The 12,477-nt window shown below is 35.6% G+C and overlaps 1 protein-coding gene across 5 annotated transcripts in view; it reads right to left on the minus strand.

The window, feature by feature from the left end:
- Positions 1–12,477, minus strand: part of LOC140141894 (colorectal mutant cancer protein-like) — a 532,683-nt gene that overhangs the window by 36,483 nt on the left and 483,723 nt on the right. The window lies entirely within an intron of this gene.

Below are 12,477 nucleotides of genomic sequence, written 5' to 3' on the forward strand. Positions count from 1 at the left end.
TCCCTGGTCATCACCCTGCAATAATTGCCTCATTTTTTGTAATTTTGAGAAAAAGTACAAACTATGGTTCAAGCATGCATCAGTTACATAATAACCCAAATCATTTCTGTTATCTCATTATCATTTTGTTCATGTGCAAAGATAGGTGAATAAATATGATTAAATGCACGCTTGAACCACAGTTTGCACTTTTTCTCAAAATTACACACAAGTTTGGCAATTATCGTAGCATGTCATTTTGTCATCAAAAGTGAACCAACATAACATACTCTTTAAAGCGAGTGTGTTAAAATAGTAATTACCATATTCGTCCGAGTATAGTCCCACGTTCGAGTATAATCCCACCCCCCATTTTTCGAAAAATTTCAGAAACTGTAAAAAAAATTTTTTTTTTTTTTTTTTTTTTTTTTTTAAGTTTTTTTTTTCGGTTTTGGAGTGTCCCTGACCTAGACCTAGATGCTAGGATCATTCATGGTTGACCTAAAAAAAAAAAAAATTCAAGATATTTTGTATTTTTAATATGAAAATTGATAATTTGTATTCATGTCATATTTATTAATGATTTCAAAATGCATTGAATTTGAATGCATTTTGAAATCATTAATTTTTTTTTATTTTTTAGGTCAACCATGAATGATCCTAGCATCTAGGTCTAGGTCCAGGGACACTCCAAAACCGAAAAAAATAAACTTTAAAAAAATTTTTTTTTTTTTTTTTTTTGAATTGAGTATAATCCCACCCCCAATTGTGAAAAATTTTCACATAAAAAACGGGTGGGACTATACTCGGACCAATACGGTAATAGTATATCACATACCTGTATTAAAATAAAGGATGAAAAAATCTTGAGACCGTCCTATATAACCATGATAGCTTCTTACATCAATGGCGACTTAAATTGTGGTAGGGATAATTCAGAAGCCATGTATGAATTAACTCCTTTAGTTCCTTCAGCCATACAGGAAACATGGGAAATAAATTTAGTTTATGGACGAGGCCTATTCTATAAATGTACCTTTTGGTGAATGTAATAATGCTTGTTTGATCAGGTTATGAAGCTAGTTTCCAAATGGAATGATTGTGTCAAAATATTTAAGGTCTACTCTTTTGAGTAAAAAGACAATAGAGATTATCCACTTTACTCATGTGTGATTTCTAACAAAAGGCGATGGTTCCCGTAGTATTCCTCATTCAAACCAATTCAATGCATGACCTCGGAGCTGCCTGCATGACTTTGGCGGGCTATTTTGGAACAGTAATGGTTGCACATGCAGGTACTTCTTTTGAAAGTTCTAAACAAGGTATAGCAGTCACTGATAGGATATGCAGCTTATAGAACACGGATAACCTCTATATAGGCCTACATTTGTTCCTATGATTTTAAGTCCACCTTTTACATGCCAACGTACAATTCTACATGACATATGAGTGATAGGTTTCCCTCCTCCCATACATGCATCCTATACAGTGAGTGTAATGTCTGTATAACACCTGCTGGTGACAAGATAACACACCTGTTTAATTGATGGCAGGAGGATGTAGTCTTACTAGATGGAACCAATTACCTAAACACTAGAAAACATTGAATCTAAAACACTTATGGTAACACACAATACTGTTACAAATCGTAATGACTCAAGGCCAAAATCACCTTTTACCCGAATTCACACGAATGCACAACAAAAATACACTGTTTGATTAAGTTAACAAAATCACAAAACACTCCAGGGGCTAGGGACTCAACCGGCAGGCTCAGTGGCTGACATTTGCCCCAAATAGGCTGATTTTGTATGATTAAGCTGGTGAGGGCTGAAGCTTGAAGTCACCCTGGCCCTGGCCCAAGACATAACACTGCATACACAGCAAACTTGAGAGCAAATTCTCCATAATTATTCTCTTCAGTATAAGCTAGCACTTCATTTGCCTAAATCAAAATCAAATGATGAGTTGATTTGCATCAGACTACTTAGTAGACCAGTTTTCAGTTTGACGATGGAAGTAAGATGGTTTGACTTGTTCTTATAGGTTTATACATTTGCAAAAGACATGATGAGGATTTGATGTGATTAGGTGGGGCAGGTGCTAGGAGTAAAGTGTTGGGAGGATGCTTTGTAATATGGATCCGGGGGTTTTCCTATGAAAATCTATTTGACCTAAATTCCTTCCCACAATACAATATGCATATTAAACAAAGGAGATGGATTATTGCCCAAGTTGCTTTTGGCCAAAAACAAAAGGTTGATGAAAGCAGGGATATAAGACAACAACCAGTTGTTCCCCACTGATGTTTATTACAAAAGCATACACACACAATTATTTCTGCCTTCTATTTTCCTTCCTATCTTCATTTGTAAATTCATTCATTCATTCCCATCATATCTTACATCAACATGATCTAAATTATCAATACATATGTATACCCCAGTCTGTGGTTGAAATTGGCATTCCTATAACCTCCAAACTAAAAATAGGTTTTCCCCCCACAGGCTCCAGCTTGTATTGACCATACTATATGGTAAGCAATCTTTGCCAGCTCATCACTTCTTCCGGCCTTATGTACACCAAACATCCTGCCAGCCCAAGTGAAAACGAAGCATCTATAGATGTTGAGATTTTGACTTTATACGTACATGGTGTAGTAATAGATGAGCAAACAGTTTATCACAAAAATTAGGAAATATGTTTAGCTGTGCACTAATTATGAGCCCTGGGGGAGGGTAAAATTTCCAAAAGGTGTGCCAAAAATTGCTTGCCCCCTCTCGGCCTGCCAAAAAAATCTTTGACCCTCAACCATTTGCACATGCCACAGTTTTGGGCTCCCAATTTCCAAGCCTGAAAGGCTAGCTGGTAGCAACATTTGGACAGTATTTTTTGTGGAACATGAGAGCACATCAGACATATCGAATTGCATTCTGAATACGAAGAATGTCCTTCTGATATCAAATAATTTTGATTTCGCGATATAATAAACATTTTATGGCAAATGATTAAAAATTGATATTTTTTATGTTTAACAGTCCTCAAAGTTATAAATCTAATGATATGTAATAATAATATGAATGATAATCCTCACAAACCTAATGATATGTACTTAAAGTGTACATGTATGTATCACTATAGCTGGGATGAAAAGCCTACAATCAACTGAAATTTTGACCTTTCGTATACATACTTTTTAAAATGAATTACATTAATATCATATTAAATAGGAGAAATATAAAATATATTGCACAACCAATATGTTCATACAATTTGGGGGAAAATGTGAGAGAAAATGTACAGATTCTGCTTTGTGACAGCAGCATTTCCTTCAAGACCAACTAGGAAGCATTTCTGGTAAGACCAAATACTCATCTCCCAGATTCAATTTATTGTATTGTAGTCACCCAATCATCACTGTGACCTAATCTAACTACATACCCTCTCTCCCCTTTGCCTATCAGCAGTGTTTACTACTGGGGTAGTGGGCCAGGGACTGGAATAAAGTGTGATTGTGCTTTTTTTGTGGCTGAAGTGCATGTTATGGCATTGTTTTCCTCAACATCCCCCTATTTGTCTATATTAGCATCCTTCACCAGATATTTTGTCTATCACCGGTATAATAAAATAAGCTTCTCAATTTGAACTCTGTCTTTATTTATAAATTGAATGATAGAATGTGAATTAGTGCTCACAGGTGAGACATGAAAATGAACAGCATCAAAATGAGAGGTTGATGCGGTTTTCAAAACTGTTTGTGCGCACAATCCTGGTACCTACATCAGCAATAGAGCCAGGACGGATGTTACGTGGCACACCGGTTGTCGCCACTCAGGCGAGGAGGATTATTTTCCTGTGTTGATGCAACCAAATAGCCTGTGGTGTTCAACATTATCCGGTTCATGTAATGAAGGTGATTATTTCTGACCTCATTAATCGGGACTTCCATATTGGCATTGCTATATGACGATATTGTGATGATGGAGGTTAATGGTTGCTCATTGCTAGGATTGCAATCATACTCACCTGAAATGACACAGTTCCTTAACCCATATATGATTTTACATGTTATGAATGACCTTGCAATGTGTTGGGTATGATAACTCATACGCCACAACAGCCGTTTCAGCTAATATGGATGCGCTAAGAAAAACCGAACACGCGCAGGGGCTTTTGAGACATAGCTTTTTTTAAAGCCTAAGTGAGAGTTACCAATTGAGTGAGAGTTGGCCCAAATTGCAGGTCAAATAATCGAAAAGTTGCCCAATTTCATTTTTAACCATTGGTTTCTATGGGACAAGAAACTACAGGAAGTTGCGGGAGCCAAGAGTCGCCCAATTTTTTTGCAACCCTTGGTTTCTATGAGACAAGAAATGTTTGTGAGTTGCAATGAGTAATCTTCAAAATTGGCCTAATTGGGCTACCAAATCGTGGGTTTGTCAACTCTTCTCTTAGTATCAAACTAAGGCATAATAAAAATTCCCTTTAAAGGGAAAGCCAGCTTCAATGCAGAAGATGCCTTGTAATTAGTTTGGGTGGTGGCATTTTAGGATCACTCTTTTTATGATCCATCATGTTTCATGACAGTCCACCAAACCATCAATGATGAGAACATGCACACAGAAACAGCAAACCAAACAACTCCTATAACTTCCTGTCAATTACTCCAAATTGTTCTGTCTTTTTGTCTTTTCTGCCTTTTAGGCTACCCTTAGCTCATTATTAATATAAAGAAATGCAGTTTTTAGTTAATTGGCTAAAAACTGCCATCCTACTTGCCTTATACATGCACATTAATTTTATATTAATTACGCAATTTATACTTAATATAGCACATTATAAAATGTATAAAGACTGATATTGTTCAATTATAATAGGCCTACATGTATATAAATTATACCCATATCAAAAATAGGCCCTGAGATTGCATCGAATGTTTCCCGATGAAAAGACAAAACTGATGTTTAAGATATAAATTATTTCATAAATGACATTTTGAGTCATTTTTATCCATAAAACGATACAGATTATAGGATATTTTTACTTTGACTTTTACGTCCATAAAGGTTTTAATCATGTTATCAATACACTCACATCTCATGCTGTGCTGATCTCCAGGAGGTCTGCGAATGTAAATCTAAGAACGCCTGATAACAAGGATTCTATAATTTTCTTTTCGTTGATATGCTGTGGAAACTATTATAGGCCTGGCATGAACTTTTAATGTCATATTTCCTTCAAACCATAACTTTTGAAATTCTCACTGTTTTCATTTGTTGAAACGGCAAAACATACTTTCTTTTTCTTACAAATCCAATAACAGGTCTATTATATATTTTCACCATAAAAAGTTCATAAAGTAATTCAAACCAATGCTAGTACCCGTAATCTCTTTAGCAAACAAAGACGATCTCCGAATTAGATCATAGCCAGCTAACGCTGGCGAAAAGAGAGTTTGCATTGCCCTTAAAGCTTCCAAAGTCAGTACCGGTCGGCCATTAATTACAACAAAATAAAAATTGCCACATATCATATTAAAAGTTCACCCAAAATACAATGGTAAACAATGATTTAGCAGGTTTGTCAGGCTTGTTTTTTTTAATACATCAGGCAATATTTTGTGAATTTTATACCAAATATGTTGTATTACGACTGAGATATAGTTTGACGTCTTATGGGGTTTCTATCGTGACAAATGCACCAGCAACTTTTCTGCAGAAGGTGACTTCTTTATAACTGCAAACTACCTTTAACATAAAACTTTTCCAGCCAGCAAGAACTACCTCTGGAATTACAGACACACTCAAGCCCAGCAAATAAAATCCATGACTCAATATTTAAATCGTCAGAACATCTCTCCTGAAGTCACAGGATCAGTTCTGTGACAGAGGCAATACATATGAGCCAAACAACCTCACCCTTAGCACAGTTCAATAACCTATATACAAGTAAAACCTTACCATTTGACCTCATGTTGTAAAGGATGAGGTCTTGTACCCAATCCACATAAGGTCATCCTGTGACTACATAAAGATATTAGAGGGTTAACTCTCTCCTTGTGGGTGTCAACTGCAGACGACAAGTTTCAAATTTTTGTCAAAAAATTCAGAAATTTCAGTACATTATATTTTTATGACTATATTTGGAATCAGCATGACAAATGCATTACAATGAGTACAAACAAGCCTAGTATTGGTTCAGTGGTTCTTGAGATAGCTCTTGATATTTTGAGAAAACATCTTGAAACTTCTGATTTTTTGAACCATGCCCTAAGAAGAGGCAACATTGTAAAGGATTCTAGTGAGTTGAAGCAATTTCTGATGGCCTAGTTCCTTGACTTTATCTACCAATGAAAACTTGTGGGGACTTCACCCTGATGAGGATGAGTTTTATACCCAATCCCCATAAAGTAATTCCAGGACTGTACACTCATATTATGGGTTAATGAACTACAGTCTCAGGAATATAGATTATGGACCACAATGGCCTCATCTCAATGGCATAGTTCAATAACCTCAATCAAACAATCATAGTACAAAATTTGACCTCAAATTGCAGAGTATGAGTTTTTCTACCCAAATTTTCAAAGGTCATCCAATGAATATACAAATGTATTGGAGTTGAAGAACTGTGACCTGATAGATGAGCATGTTGTGGATCCTAGTGATAGCATCTTCTGGCATCCTCTTCATCCACCATAAATCATAAACAACATCTCTCATAATGCGTTAAGTTACACAAACCTTCCTCTCAAATCTGAACATTTATCCACTTACAAACATTACCATGTCTTATTTTTCCACTTATTTGCTTACAATTAGAAGTGCGTTGTGAATTTGATGTAAAGCTTAGTTCTCGTCTGACCATTTGTGGGTCTATGATCTGATCTGACTCACTGTTGAACATCATATAACACTATGAGCCAAATGATCTCATATCTGATGGAAAAGTTCAACAGCCTCCATTCAACAAGCACATTTCAAAAATTGAACTCAAGTTGTGGAGTATGTGTTTTTGTACCCAACACACTCAAAGGTCATTTTATGCATGTGGATGCTTATTGGAGTTTAAGAACTGTGCACTGACAGATGAGCATGTTTAAGATTCTATCGTAACCTAGATTTGGACATGTGTCAGTAACATAAGTCAGTGAAATTGATCCTTGAGTGACCCAAATACATTTGAAGACACTACATGTATTGACCACTTGATGGTCAGATAACATCTAACTTGACTAACCCCGGTTATAGTCAAGTATGTACATGATCACATGGAGGGGTGCACAATGGGAAAACTAAAGGCAGGTAACTAGGGTTTTCTTTTAATGTAAAATCTTACAAAATGAAGCCACTGTGCATCCCATGCATCCCACATGACGCAATCACCCAAACTCATACGCATGGTTTCGTTGGTTGGGCCAGTAAAACACCTGTGGATACTGGTCACCATTAGTTAGCACTACTTTCGGTAGTATACTATCCAGAGAGGTTGCACATAGAGGTTGCATGCTACGTGCTCGGTTGAACGCCTCACATGTAGCGCTCGGTTGCTCGTGCTTGCTAAGTCCATGAGGGCCACAACCTGCGGCTAGCCAATAGTATGCTTGGCACCTGAGAGGTTTGGTGTTCGAATCCTGATGAAAACAAATAACTTCTATGTTCATCTTCTTCCTTCTTTCCTTTCCCAGCATCAAAAGGCCCTTTCTGCATTTAGGGCTAAACTAGTCTGTTTCTAAGGCAACTCAAGTGTTTTGAAAATTGTACCAATTGCCCGGTTACCTGAGAAAAAGATATTCATACTAAAGACTAGATCTCAAAACTTGATTTCTCAGCATCCAAACAATACAAAAATAATTTTCTAAATCACAAAGCAATGCTTCAGGTTTGTAATTTATTTCAAAAGTAATGTACAGCCTTTTGCAAATGTGCCAATGGATCGATTTATTGTTGAACGATTAGTTGATGATTGATTGATGAGTTAATCATCGTTTAATATTGATTGGTTGATTCCACTAAACTGGCAATGCAAGACCTGAATTTCTTTGAAGGTTCTTTTCTGTAGTGTAAGCACAAAGAACTTGCTTTTAAGAATGATTTTCCACTTTTCTTTATCAAGAAAATGGTGTCAAAAGGTACTATGAACTGCAACATATGCATAACCTAATAAACCAGCAATCCACCATTTCATATCATCAGCAGCTCTTAACAAATCCTAATCCTTAGTCTAAGATCTATAGTAGAAAAATCAAAGCTGAACTCAACCTCAACTATAGATAAAAATCAAACATAACAATATAATCCTGTTTAAACCATACACCAATCTGCTATTCACAGCTTCCACTCACGTACACATAAACTCAAATTCACATACTCAAAACAAAAATGTTACCATCCCTCCTAGCAACAATAAAAAAATCTTAAAATAAACCTCCTTGGGTAATACTTCTATAAATCCAAAACCTTGTTACCAAAATTGCATTTTATCTCCCCATCTGCATCCCTATCTATCCCTGTCTGTCTCAAGACGTTTTTTATCAAAACGAACGCGACAAGATCTGTAACGCAGCTTGACAGGAATATCGCTACACAGTGATTGACTCATGCATGCTGATGGTGATGCTAGATACGTACGCATATACCGTACATCACATTGTCTATTCCAGTTGAAATCCATACACCCTGTAGAAGACATGACCTTAATATTCCACACAGTGTGAGTGTGAATTTCAAATGGGATTACCTGAATGGGGGTGCCATTTGAAATCTACATCTCCTGTGTGGGAGATTGAGGTTCTGTCTTCCATAAGATTGCTAGTATAAGTATTCATTTATCCCAAGAACCATCATAGACTGGAACAATCTACCACAAGAAATAATCAATATCCAAGAACCCAAACCATTCAAGAACCAGCTCAAAGATCATTTCACCATTTAAAGCAGAACTAGTGCACACCATACCCGATTCCTCTTTCCCCACTAGGGGTGTTGAGTCGTAACCAACTAGAACCAGAACCAGGGGGTGTATGGATTTTAACTGGAACAGTCTACTACTGAACGATAGAAACATCAAATGAAAACCACCCCTTCCTTTTCTTCTCCCAGATTTATGTTAGCCTGAAGGCCTAGCTAGGTGGATAATGGTGAGATAGGATCTTAGTCATGGGTAAAAGGCTTTTGGGCCAAAGGTCCGATAGCTGTTCACCTACATTCTAGTATTCTGTTTTCTTCATAATGTATCTTATGTTAACTCTCTACGTGTAGAATACATACACAGAAGATGACAGGTAATTGTCTTATGTATTTTTTATAACCATACTTTCAGCATCAAGAGAGACATACATAAGTAGAACAGAAAGAAAGCAGGGTTCAGCTGAAGGGATTTTGTTTTTCTATTCATGATTAACTTTACGGGTTGTCACAATTTCAAACAATTTTACTTAACATTTTAATTATCTGTGTGCATACATAGAAAATAACCACCAAATATATATATTTTTGGTATTAAATTTTGCCCAATTTAAGGAGTGTGCCAAATTAAATGCTTCTTTCTAAAATGTCAGAAGTAACTCTTCTGCAAGTATCATCTTTCCAGCAATGACAGGATACTATCTTTTTTCATTTTATATCAAATTCAAAGCGTCACAGCATTCATTCCCAAATTATTATTTCATAACATCATTAAGGGATCTAGAATGAGCATTTTGAGCGTTTTGACAGTATTTTTTGTGGGACATGAGAGCACATCAGACATATCGAATTGCATTCTGAATATTCGAATACGAAGAATGTCTTTCTGATATCAAATAATTTTCATTTTTTGAAATTCACGATATACCGTACTGACGCGAGTATAGTCCCACCCCGTTTTTGGGTGAACATTTGTCAAAGTTGGGGGTGGGACTATACTGAATTTCAAAAAAAAAAAAAAAAAAAAAAAAATTTAATTTTTTTAAAGTTTTTATTTTTTCGGTTTTGTAGTGTCCCTGGACCTAGACCTGAATGCTACGTTCATTCATGGTTGACCTAAATAAAAAAAAAAAAAAAAAATTCAAGATGTTTTGTATTTTAATATGAAAATTGATAATATGTATTCATGTCATACTCTATTAATGATTTCAAAATGCATTGAATTTGAATGCATTTTGATATCATTAATAGAGTATGACATGAAAACAAAGTATCAATTTTCATATTAAAAATACAAAACATCTTGAAATTTTTTTTTTTTTTTTTTTTTTTAGGTCAACCATGAATGATCCTAGCATTCAGGTCTAGGTCAACGGGACACTACAAACCCGAAACAATAAATAACTTTTTTTTTTTTTTTTTTTAATTCTGAAATTTTTCGAAAATTTGGGGGTGGGACTTTACTCGAAGGTGGGACTATACTCGCGTCCAGTCACGGTAATACAAATTTTATGAAAAATTATTCTTAAAGTGTATGTAGCTGGGAGGAAAAGCCGACGATCAATTGAAAATTTTGACCTTTCATATTGAAGATATGGATTTTTCCCAAAAAGACCTAATTTTTTTTGGTGTTTTGGGAAAAAATCCATATCTTCAATCTGAAGGTCAAAATTTTCAATTGATCGTCGGCTTTTCAGCCCACCTACATACACTTCAAGTATAAATCATCAGATTTATAAAGTTTACTTCGAGTACTGTTAAATATCAAAAATATCAATTTTTAATCATTTACCATAAAATGTGTATTAAATTGCGAATGTCAAAAAATCAAAATTATTTGATATCAGAAGGACATTCTTCGTATTCAGAATGCAATTCGATATGTCTGATGTACTCTAATGTCCCACAATAAATACTGTCCAAACGTTCATACCCCACCCCTTAACTTAGCAGCCTAAAGCTTTTCTACTACTTATAATTTTTGAATTTTAATGAGCTAATCATGAGCTGTGTCTAAGTAAAGCAGTGAGCAATAATGTGTTACCAAAACATAGCGTAAAATCATATTAGACAGATTATAACTCAGAAATAACAAAGAAACCCTTTAGAGCCAATTTCGACTTCAACATTGCACTGTGCAGGAGCCTACAAGTCTGACGGAAATGTTGCTCCTTCATTCATCAATCGCTGACGGCGATATAAATCTAACTTCAATTATGCTTCAAGAACTACATTTGCCCTATCCAGATATGTTCCTCAACCCTCAACCTTTTTCGATCAAGAACAACTATGTTCCTTTGCCCTAATCTGTTTCTACCGTTAAACAGATTGTTGTTGTTATGACGAAACGCTGATGAATTACGTGAAAATTTTGACAACTTGTTGTTGTTCCAAATAATTCCCGCCTACGTTACACATTGTGAATCTGTGCTGCACTATTCTATATCCATCTATGGCTGATATTATGTTCACAGATATTGCTTACGGATGAAACATTTATCTATTTTCAAACTATTTATACTGATGAACAATCAAAACATTTCATACAATTTATATACATTAGTTGCTTATTAACTGATATTAATAAAAGGTTGATCTGTAGATAATATCTTGCATTTCCATCAAAAACAATCTTCAAGGCCCATTTAAGGAACTCCTAAAGAGATGATTTTTTTTAAATAAATTTTTTTAAAGAAAAGCTTCAAAACAGAAAATGGGAAAAATTATGAATCTAATATCTACTAACCACTGGCTTATATACATTGTAAGGCAAAAAAAATAAGACTCATAAGACTGTGTATTGATATAAAATGGGTGTGCACGCTGTTAGTGCTTACGCTAGTTGTGCATTGCATAATGCCTGACTGACGCACATTTATGTGAATTTACACAAGCATGAGTTGGGACTTTATTGATGCACAGGAACGAAAATGAAATAATTTTTGCCTAATAAGCCGAACAAACTTAAGATTTGGATTGCCATAACAACTATAACAAGTACCCTTTGCAGAAACATATTTTGATCATTTTCAAGGGTTTTTAGCTCAAGCAACTCACTGAATGCACCTTTAATCTGTCACATCATCAGTCTACATGGAGAAGCTTGCAGTGCTGTACGTGTCTATAAGAGCAATACGAAACTGGTGAGACAAGGCAAGGATGAATAACCTGCAAGGGATGTTGAGTCCAGGCATGAGGTATTCCTCAACATGTCTATTCTATACTTGCCCAACAATTCCTAGATGTTTCTACAGACTGTCCATAAACAGCATGTTTCTACTAACTGTTCATACCTTATGGTGTAGGGGTGCGTTGGTATGAGCAAATAGAGCATAACCGGCAAGGGTTAATTTTTTTGGAGCCCAATCACAAGGTTTTCATCATTCAAGGTTTGTATCATGTATTTTCAGCCTTATGTTCAATTTACAGGAATTTGATCTATAAAACATCATCTGTCCCAACGATTTTCGCACAAGATTGTAGAGGGTCATCTCAGAGGGTATCAGATGGCACAGAGCTGGTGCTAGGCACCCAAATATGCTCCCATTCTGTATCAATAGGTTTTATGGGTCTCACTTATTAGGGGTTGAAC

The sequence above is a fragment of the Amphiura filiformis genome, chromosome 20, assembly GCF_039555335.1.
Source record: "Amphiura filiformis chromosome 20, Afil_fr2py, whole genome shotgun sequence".
Taxonomy (NCBI): domain Eukaryota; kingdom Metazoa; phylum Echinodermata; class Ophiuroidea; order Amphilepidida; family Amphiuridae; genus Amphiura; species Amphiura filiformis.